Source organism: Aegilops tauschii, chromosome 2 (genome assembly GCF_002575655.3).
Source record: "Aegilops tauschii subsp. strangulata cultivar AL8/78 chromosome 2, Aet v6.0, whole genome shotgun sequence".
Classification (NCBI taxonomy): Eukaryota; Viridiplantae; Streptophyta; class Magnoliopsida; order Poales; family Poaceae; genus Aegilops; species Aegilops tauschii.
The window spans coordinates 587,784,547-587,795,957 of record NC_053036.3 but is presented as its reverse complement, the minus strand read 5'-3'; positions in this window follow the sequence as shown (position 1 = coordinate 587,795,957).

Genomic DNA, 11,411 nt, shown 5'->3' with positions numbered 1-11,411 from the left:
GAGCACTTCATGATCCACAGCTCGGATTGGATCCTTGAAGCAACGGCGGAGCTGTGACACATGGAACACATCGTGAACCTGAGAAAGGTTCGGCGGTAGCTCCAGTTGGTATGCCACTTTTCCACGCCTTTCGAGAATAGTGAATGGGCCAATATAGCGAGGAGCTAGTTTGCCCTTGATCCCGAAGCGGTGAGCACCCTTCATAGGTGTGACTCGAAGATAAGCCTTTTCGCCAGGTTGATAGACCATGTCTTTATGATGACGGTCATACTGACTCTTCTGACGTGACTGAGCAGTCTTGAGATTCTCGCGAATAATGCGGACTTGTTCTTCGGCATCTTGGATAATATCCGGACCGAAGAGTGGACGTTCCCCAGTTTCTGACCAGTTTAGAGGGGTTCGGCACTTTCGTCCATATAACACTTCGAAGGGGGCCATCTTCAGACTAGCTTGATAGCTATTATTATAAGAGAACTCAGCATACGGGAGAGATTCCTCCCATTTCTTGCCGAAGGAAATAACGCAAGCTCGAAGCATGTCTTCGAGAACTTGGTTCGATGACGAGGCCGATAAATTGATATTACGCGATCGTTACTGTCCATCTTTTTCAGCTCTGCTCCCGAAAAGAGAATTTGACGCGTTCAACTTGTCCTTGCGATTGAGGATGAAACGCAGTACTGAATGACAGATGAGTTCCCATAGCTTCTTGGAAACTTGCCCAGAATCTTGAAGTGAATAAGCTGCCACGGTCTGAGCTGATAACCAATGGAATACCATGGAGTGAAACAATCCTGGACATATAGAGCGTTGCCAACTGGCTAGCAGTGATCGTTTCTTTGACTGCCAGGAAATGTGCAACTTTGGAAAGCCGGTCAATGACGACAAGAATAGCATCATTACCTTTCTGTGATTTGGGAAATCCAGTGACGAAGTCCATCTCAACATGGTCCCATTTCCATTCAGGAATAGAGATAGGTTGCAGAGTTCCAGCAGGCCTTTGATGTTCTGCTTTGATACGACGGCAAACGTCACACTCAGCAACATAACGAGCAATGGCTTGCTTCATATTAGACCACCAGAATCTCTGACGGATGTCTTGGTACATCTTTGTACTACCAGGATGGATACACAGAGGTGTATCATGAGCTTCTTTCATAACTTCCTGTGTCATATCCAGGTTTTTCTCTGCACATGGCACCACTAGGCGGCCCTTGAAGTATAGGGTGCCATCTCCAGCAATGGTGAAGAATGAGGGCTTTCCTTCTGCGAGGTAGCGCTTAATCTTGTGGGCTTCAGAGTCATACTTCTGTAGCCTTTTGATGCTATCCACGAGATCTGGTTTAGCAACTAGGGTATTGAGGGAACCCTGGGTAACAACGTGGAGGTTCACCTTGCCAAACTCCTTAGGAGGGGGAGTGAGTGCACCCGGAGGAACAATATGGAGGTTCAGCTTCCTGAATTCTTCAACAAGCGAGGGCTGAACTTTATGAACCTGGAGGTGGTTGCAGTAAGACTTGCGGCTCAAGGCATCAGCCATTACATTAGCCTTGCCTGGCGTATAGGAAATACCCAAGTCAAAGTCTGCAACAAGCTCCATCCATCTCTGCTGACGGAGGTTCAGATCTGGCTGAGTAAACAGATACTTCAGACTTTGGTGGTCAGTGAAGATCTCGCAACGATTACCGAGAAGGTAATGTCGCCACTGCTTCAGCGCATGAATGACAGCAGCAAGTTCGAGGTCGTGAACTGGGTAGTTCTCTTCGTGAGGGCGCAATTGTCGAGAGGCATAAGCAATCACTTTGCGGTCTTGCATTAGGACACAGCCTAATCCTTGACGGGAAGCGTCGCAATAAATGACGAAGTCCTTCTTAGTATCAGGTGGAGCTAGAACTGGAGCAGAAGTCAACTTGTCTTTGAGTGCCTAGAAACTTTCCTGACATTTGTCTGTCCATTGGAACTTGACACCCTTATGCAACAGGTTAGTCAGAGGCCTGGCGATCTTAGAGAAGTTCTCGACGAATCGACAGCAATAGCTGGCGAGACCGAGAAAACTTTTGACTTGCTTAACGTTCTTGGGAGGAGTCCAGTCAAGAATAGCCTGAACTCGCTCGGGGTTGACGGCAATACCATCCTTAGAGATGACATGCCCAAGATAGGTTACTTCCGGTAGCCAGAATTCACATTTGGAGAACTTGGCATATAGTTGATGCTCTCGTAGCTTTTCTAGCACAAGTCAAAGATGTTCAGCATGTTCTTCTTCGTTCTTGGAAAATACCAGGATATCATCCAGATAAACCACGACGAACTTGTCGAGGTAATCCATGAATATATAGTTCATCAGACGAGAGAAGGTGGCTGGAGCATTGGTTAAACCGAAAGACATGACGGTGTACTCGTATGAACCATAGCGAGTCACGAAGGCGGTCTTTGGGATATCCTCTTCGCGAACACGGATCTGATGGTAGCCCAACCTCAAGTCGAGCTTAGAGAACACTGACGAACCCGCCAGTTGATCATACAGATCATTGATCCGAGGAAGAGGGTATTTATTCTGAATGGTAGCTTGGTTTATAGGACGGTAGTCTTGAACTAACCGGTTTGTCCCATCCTTCTTCTTGACAAAGAGGGAAGGTGCTCCCCAAGGAGAGCAACTTGGGCGAATGAGTCCTTTGCGAAGAGATTTGTCGATTTCCTCCTTAAGCTCAAGGAGTTCATGCGGCGGCATTTTGTAGGGTCGCTTGGCTATAGGAGTGGTGCCTGGTTTCAAGTCGATGATGAATTCGACAGCTCTAGCAGGGGGAATCCCTGGAAGTTCTTCAGGGAAGACGTCGAGGAATTCATGCACGACGGGAATGTTTTCAATGCCCTCGAGTGGTGCAGCGTTCAATGCATTCAATGCATAGAGCCTTGCCTCGGCATTTTGCACCAGATGAGCTTGGTAATCAACTATTTCATCTGAAGGGTGTAGCAGATGGACGGTCTTAGTGGCGCAAACTATAGAAGCAGTATGCGCTTTGAACCAATCCATACCCAAAATGAGGTCGATGTTAGACGTCTTCAGGATAATGGGAGAGGCATAGAATTCCAGCCCTTCGATTTCCACGGGGACATCGATGCCAATCAAGGAGGTTTGACACTGTCCCACGGGGGTTTTGACCAATACAGAGGTGTTCATCTCCTCACATTTAACGTCGTGCTTGTATGCAAAATCTTCTGACATGAATGAATGCGATGCACCTGTATCAAATAAAACGGATGCTGGTACTGAATTTACGAGGAGTGTACCCATCACAGTAGCAGGCTGGTCTTGAGCTTCGTTGAGATCAACGTGGTTGGCATGAGCACGACCATAAGACTTAGCATTGTTGTTGCGAGGCTGATTGTTACCACGGCCAGTTGCTGGAAGGGCCAGTTGATTCTGGTTCTGGTTGCATTCTCTAGCACGGTGTCCTGGTTGACCACACCTGAAGCACAAGCCATTACTCGGAGTGGGAACAGGAGCTTGGGATGGTGGAGCTGGAAGTCTTGACTGCCTAGATGGTGGTGGAGGCAGACGAGGTGCAGCATAGGTCTGCCTTGGGGCAGATGCATTTGGACGGTACATGCTGTTCGGGATCCATATCTTACGCTTCTGTGCGGGCGAGCCCAAAGATGAGCCCGTGTCACGGTTGCGCCTGTGAGAGCTCTGGTATTCCTGCAGACCAGTTTCGACATTGATGGCCTTGTTCACCAAGGTGGAGAAATCAGCAAAGTCATGCACTAGAAGTGCGAGCTTGATGTCAGCTTGAAGGCCATCACGGAACTTCTCCTATCTGCGTGCATCAGTTGCAATGTCTTCTTCAGCATAGCGGGACAAGTCCAGAAACTCCCGCTGATAAGCTTCGACAGTTTTGTTGCCTTGGGTGAGGTTGCGGAACTCACGCTTCTTCCGGTCCATGACTCCCTGAGGAATGAAGCGGGCACGGAAAGCAGCTTGGAAGTCTGGCCATGTGATGATTGTTCCAGCTGGCAGAGTACGCCTATGGCTGTCCCACCATTGAGCTGCGGGTCCCTTCAAGAAGAAGGAAGCAAATGTGACATAGCTGGCAGGGGCTACATCAGCAGACTCCATCTCATAGGTGATGTCACGGAGCCAGTCATCAGCATCCAGAGGCTGAGTTGAGCTGCGGTAGATGGTTGGGTTGAGGCGTATGAAATCTTGAAGAGTCACTTGAGCTGGCTGCTGGTTCATATTGGGGTGAGGAAACTGGGCCATCATATTTTCCATGAATTGGCGGTTCAGTTCAAACTGTTGGATCATACCAGCCATGTACTCAGGTGGTGGTGGGGCATCGCCACCACGACCACGACCACCTGGTCTAACCATCCTGCTAATATATAACAGGGGTAGTTCAGCATTGAGAAATTTGCAATGACAAGAATCATTCATGATGAAACATGCATAATGAAAGGAGCACGATAGCTACTACATAGTAGTCGGCATAACTTTACAAAAGGGGTCATGCATAGAGTTCAGTACATAGAGTTCAGTACATAGACTAAAACATCATAGGCGGCACACAGGCTCGCGGCGACTGCAACTAATACTACAAGCAAGCCTACATCAGTCCCAAGAGGTACTGTGGAGGTAATCGTAGCCCGACAGCTGGTAGTGAGGCAACGGATAGCCCTCGACGTCAGCAGACTGGGGGCCGCGGATACTCAGGTGTATAGCCCGACGCTCAGGTGGCAGAAGAGGGCCAAGTGCGGGAGAGTAGCCTCCCACCTCTGGCCAACCGACACCGTGGGGCATCACGGTCCTGGCTGGGTAGATCGCAGTACGCGGTACCTGTCCAGATCGGACAAAGGGGTGCAGCAGCGTCAGAGCACGGTAAAGGTGCTGACGGGTGGTGTACATCTCGTGGCGAAGAGCTCGGTTAGCTCGATCCAGCCCATCAGCATGCAGAACAAGGTGCTGATGGTAGAAGGGCTCTCGGGTGACAGTGGAGTAGGCAGCAGTATAGTATCCCTCCGCACCAACATCAGATGCGATAGCAATGTGCCTGAAAGGGGAGGTGTCCAACTCCCGATACTCTCCACGAAGACGTGTCAGAGCAGCATAGGCAGCATCGTGGACAGCCATATCGATGGTCACACCAACACCATGTGCGGTGTGCAGCACAGTAGTGGAGTCATACTCCCGAGAGTAGAGGTGGACGATGGCACGGTACTACTCCTGGTTAAAGTCCTGGTACTCCTCGTAGACGGTGTACTCAGGGTGCCAGCGATAACCCAGATAGGTCATCATCTCAGCTAGCACCGCAGGTGATCCCGAGGCACCAATGGCCGTCGTGTGACGAACGACCTGCCTCGTGGGTTCCATCTGAAAGCAAAGACGTTTCAAAGGAGTCAAATGACAGTGTGTGAATTGTTCAATATACTATTCTAGGAAACAACTATGGCTTATCCAACTTTGGGGTGAATGCGGTCACGGGATACTAGTGTTAGAGTTAGTAAATTCGTTTAACCCGAGTAGAAGAGAGTTCAGAGTCCCAGAGTAAGGGTCGGGGAGTAAAAGATCCTAGTACCACCCAATGGCGACGTGGGACCGTAAGACACACAGCCATGTTAGTAAAAGTTTTGTAATGTCTAGACTCGACTTCGGCCAAGGAGTGTGGAAAGGGGGATTCCTACAGGCAGTCGGCTCTGATACCAACTTGTTACGCCCCCGATTTGACCGTACACTAATCATGCACGCAAATGTGTACGATCAAGATCAGGTCTCACGGGAAGATATCACAACACAACTCTAAAACATAAATAAGTCATACAAGCATCATAATACAAGCCAGGGGCCTCGAGGGCTCGAATACAAGTGCTCGATCACAGACGAGTCAGCGGAAGCAACAATATCTGAGTATAGACATAAGTTAAACAAGTTTGCCTTAAGAAGGCTAGCACAAACTGGGGTACAGATCGAACGAGGCACAGGCCTCCTGCCTGGGATCCTCCTAACTACTCCTGGTCGTCGTCAGCGGCCTGCACGTAGTAGTAGGCACCTCCAGTGCCGTAGGTGTCGTCGTCGACGGTGGCGTCTGGCTCCTGGACTCCAGCATCTGGTTGTGACAACCAGATAGAAGGGAAAGGGGGGAAAGAGGGAGAGAAGCAACCGTGAGTACTCATCCAAAGTACTCGCAAGCAAGGAGCTATACTACATATGCCTGGGTATATGTGTAAAGGGGCATATCAGTGGACTGAACTGCAGAATGCCAGAATAAAAGGGGGATAGCTAGTCCTGTCGAAGACTACGCTTCTGGCCATCTCCATCTTGCAGCAAGTAGAAGAGAGTAGATTGAAGTCCTCCGAGTAGCATCGCATAGCATAATCCTACCCGGCGATCCCCTCCTCGTCGCCCTGTTAGAGAGCGATCACCGGGTTGTATCTGGCACTTGGAAGGGTGTATTTTATTCAGTATCCAGTTCTAGTTGTCATAAGGTCAAGGTACAACTCCGGGTCGTCCTTTTACCGAGGGACACGGCTATTCGAATAGATAAACTTCCCTGCAGGGGTGCACCACATAACCCAACACGCTCGATCCCATTTGGCCGGACACACTTTTCTGGGTCATGCCCGGCCTCGTAAGATCAACGCGTCGCAGCCCCACCTAAGCACAACAGAGCGGTCAGCACGCCGGTCTAACCCTATGCGCGCAGGGGTCTGGGCCCATCGCCCTATGCACACCTGCACGTTGCGTACGCGGCCGGAAGCAGACCTAGCCTAGTGGCTTTCCAGTCCAATCCGGCGCGCGCCACTCAGTCGCTGACGTCAAGAAGGCTTCGGCTGATACCACGACGCCGGGATACCCATAACTACTCCCGCGTAGATGGTTAGTGCGTATAGACCAAATGGCCACACTCAGATCAAATACCAAGATCTCGTTAAGCGTGTTAAGTAACCGCGAACGCCGACCAGGGCCAGGCCCACCTCTCACCTGGGTGGTCTCAACCTGCCCTGTCGCTCCGCCACAAAGATCCACTTGCGGGTACTCCTACGAGCCGACCCGACTTTAGTCATCACATGTGTCATGTATGTAGTATATAAGTATATACCCGTGATCACCGCCCAGGTGATCACGGCCCGATAGTATAGCACAGCAGACGGACAAGAATGTAGGGCCACTGATGGAAATCTAGCATCCTATACTAAGCATGTAGGATTGCAGGTAAAGGTAACAACAGTAGTAGCAAGGATAGGCTATGCATCAGGATAGGATATCGGAAAACAGTAACATGCTACACTACTCTAATGCAAGCAGTATAGAGAAGAATAGGCGATATCTGGTGATCAAGGGGGGGGGCTTGCCTGGTTGCTCTGGCAAGTAGGAGGGGTCGTCAACTCCGTAGTCGAACTGGGCAGCAGCAGTGTCGGTCTCGTAGTCTACCGGAGAGAAGAAGGGGGAAGAAACAGTAAATACAATGCAAACATAAGCATGACGATGCGTGACATGACAATGAACGGTGCTAGGTGTGTCCTAACGCGACAGTTGGTGGTACCGGCGAAGGGGGGGAACATCCGGGGGGTATTCCCGATGTTTCTCGTTTTCGGACAGACGGACTGGAGGGGGAAAGTTGCTAGTTCGATAGGTTAGGGAGGTGTGGTGGACGAACGGACTGCGTAATCGGATTCGTCTCGTCGTTCTGAGCAACTTTCATATAGAAAACATTTTCATCCGAGTTACGGTTTAAAAGATATGAATTTTCAAAGTTTATTTGAATTTCTGGAATTATTTAAATTAAGCAAAAATGAATTATGACGTCAGCATGAGGCAATGATGACGTCACCAGGTCAACAGGTCGGCTGACCAGTCAAACCAGACAGGTGGGTCCAGTGGGACCCACATGTCAGCCTCTGTTAGTCTAATATTAATTTAAACGAAACTAACAGTCTAATTAGAGGGGGTGGACCCCATATGTCAGTGAGTGATTAGTTAATCTAATTATTTTTATTTATAAAACATTTTTCTTTTTCTTTTCTTTTTTTTTTAATTTTGCGGCGGGGCCCGCATGTCAGTGGCTGGGCCTGCCCAGTCAGCACGTTGACTGGGTGGACCCAGTCAACGGGGCCCACGGGCCCACTGGCAGTGGCACTGGGGGGGCCAGGCCAGCCACGTCGGCGGCCGGCGCCGGAGCAACTCCGGCGACCAAATCAGCGGCGGCCCCTCGCCGGAGTTGGCCGGAATCGCGCTACGGGGCTCGGGGAGGAGCGGGGCTAGGCCCATTCGAAAGGGCTCGCAGCGCCGCATCCAGGGGTGGCCGGGGCTTCGCCGGACTTGGCCGGAATCGGCGCCGGCGAGCGGCGGAGGCGGCGGCGCGCACGGGTGCCCGACGGAAACGTGGCTACGGCGGGCTGTCGAGCAAGCGGAGGGGCTGGGAAGCTTCTACGTGCGGTGGGGAGTGCTGCGGGCTTGAGCCCGTGACCAAAAGGTCACCGGAGACCCGCCGGCGGCGAGCTCCGCGGCGCGGCGTTCGGGCGCGCGCGGGGAAGAAGCTAGGGGGCGCGCGAGAGAGAAAGGACAGGGGAGGGGGGGGAGAGGCTCACCGCGCGACACACGGAGGCCGGTGAGAGTTTAGGAGCAGCAGGTCGGCGCCGGGGAAGAAGGGGGTCGCCGGCGTCCGAAGTTGAAGACGAGCTCGGGGAGGCCGTTGCAGTGGCTCCGAGCTTCAACGGAGAGGCAGAGGTGGTGTAGTCGAGGGCGGCGACGGCGTATGACACGGCGAGGTGGAGATTGGGGCACGGTGGCCGTGTGAACGACGGGAACGGCGGCGAGCGCGTCGGGCGTGGGGAAGAAGAGAGCGGCGCGGATCTGGGGGGGGGGGGGAAGAGGGAGGCGCAGGGGCCGAGAGGTGAGCGGGGGGGGGGGGGCGAGTGGGAGAGAGGCCCGAGGAGGCGGGGGTGCTGGCGCCCTTATCCTCCCCGTCGCCGGCGAGGGGGTGCGGCGGGGACGGCCCCTGTTCCGACCCCGGTCGGGGGAACAGGGAAGGGGGCGAGCGGGAGAGGTGGGCTGGGCCGGGGGTCGGCCCAGTCGGCCAGGGGTCCAGCGGGGGGGAGGGCCTTCTCCTTTTTTTTCTTTTTTTCCTTTGCCTGTTCTGTTTCTTTTGCATTTTCTTTTTATTTGTTTATTTTCTTTTCTGTTTTATTTCACTTAAAAGTATTTAGGTATTTTATAAAAATGTGTTTTCTCCACAATAATTATCAGTGCAATTTCTGGCAGTGCCCGAACATTTTTGTTTAAATTTTTGAAAACTTTTATTTTCCACTTTAAATTTAATTGAAGTTTGAATTAGGAGTTTGAAAAGAAATGTGTTCCAAATGTGATCAAGCCCTATTTAGCAACATGATTAGCTTAATCACAGAGGGTTACTGTAGCATGATCCTCGGGGTGTTACAAGATATGTTTGTTTTTCTTACCCGTTGTCTTGCATGCATTGGATTTGGTTCATGTATGCATAAATATTGATTCCTCCAGGTCTACCATACCTTTCAATGGCCACAAATTCAAGCATACCTCAGCTTGTTTTTTTAACACAATACAGATGAAGACGCTCATACATATGCGCATACACTCATCCCTGTGAATGCATATGCACGCATACTCTACTCATATGAGCACCTCTGAGAGACTGAGCCGGCACATCATTTTGAGATTCACGAAGTCGCCATAGACACTTTCTTAGTCGACGGGAACGTCTCCTCCCACTGAACGCACATTCCCGGAATGTCTGAAATAAATCCAGGAAAATGTGACCACCAATGCCAAGTCTAGGACTTGAACCCTCGTGGGTTGGTTCCATCACAAAATCTAACCATCTAAGTTACGCTCAATTCGGACCTCAGCTTGTTTTTGTCCAACTCATATGGACTTCCTTTTCTATACAACTAAACCCATGCATGTTGATAGTCTTAGGCATGCTAGGTTGACAATACTCACTAGTAGCATGTGTTGCATGATATGGAATGAAAGCAAATTTGTATTACTTCTAAAATAATTTATTCTACACATTCTTCTAGATTTAATTCACATATAAATACTAATTTTGATTTTAAAGAGAAATTCTAAACTGCTATCAAATTTGTGACGTAGTTATTAAGATATCCTCTATCCTTAGTTTTGAGTTATACATAAGAATGAACGTTTGCTCTTTATCTTCCTCATATTACCTTCGTCCTAGATTACTTGTTTTATATTTGTCTAGATACGGATGAAGGGAGTATAAGTTAGTTGCATGTAGTATACTCATCTAATTTCTGAGTGTGGGCTTAGGAACAAATTAGGATGTTGAGGGGGGTTATTGTTCATGTGCTTATTCTGAGCAAATCCATGCTATTGGGGGGGGGGGGGGGGGCAATGGCCCCATGGCTGCGGGACATGGATTTTTAGAACAGCTGCACCCCGGCCCTGGTATCCTGGCTGTCCAATATTGCTTTAAGATCTGTGCAACACAACTAACTTTCCATATAAAAATTTCTCTTTTTTGTTTCTCTCACATAAAAGATGTCTTGAAGTTCAAACCTTTGCAGCGTGGCAAACCTTTCCATCTAGAATCTAGGATAAATCTTTCAGATTTTTTTGTCAAATATAAATATACAAAAAATGATTTTTTAATCTAAAAAATCTTTTTTGTATATTTATGTTTGACAAAAAATTCTGAAAGATTTATCCTAGGTTTTAGATAGAAAACTTTGCTACGCTGCAAAGGTTTGAACTTCAAAATATGTTTTATGTGAGAGAAACAAAAAAGAGAAATGTGTTTGCACGAATCGCGATGCGCAGAATGGATGGCTAGATAGAGAGGGCCGGGTGCAGCTGTTCTATTTTATATTTTCGCATGGCTGCGCCACCATGGTGGCTGTCTACGTTGAAACTGCCTTCAGGTGATCATATTGTTATTACCTGCTCATATCCATCGGTGGAAACCATGGGATACAAATAATGACAGGTGCTTAGGAACCTGCAGGAAAAAGGAGGTTAAGAGGGGAGATTTGGGGAAGGGGAAGAAAGTGAAGGGGACGAGTTAGCACCTTCAGCGGCGACGTGATGGTGGTGGGACGCGATGCTGAAGCTCCCAACACGCCCTAACTATTTGCGCTTGGATGGATTAGTTCATCCAAGTTTAGCGTCGGGCACATTGGCAAGCTCATTCCGTATGAACTGTACAAAAACAATGCATCATTTACTTGCACAGTTAATTAAATTAAATAAATGGGATCACTTGAACAAGGAGTTGAATATACAAAAAGGAATGCATCCATTCAGAAAGATAGTAAGTGAAAAAAATGATATAGCATACATTCCTACTAGATGGCAACCAAGCACTAGGAGACAGTGTGATCTATTAAGATAGACTAGAGCAAATTCGTACTAATGGGTGTAT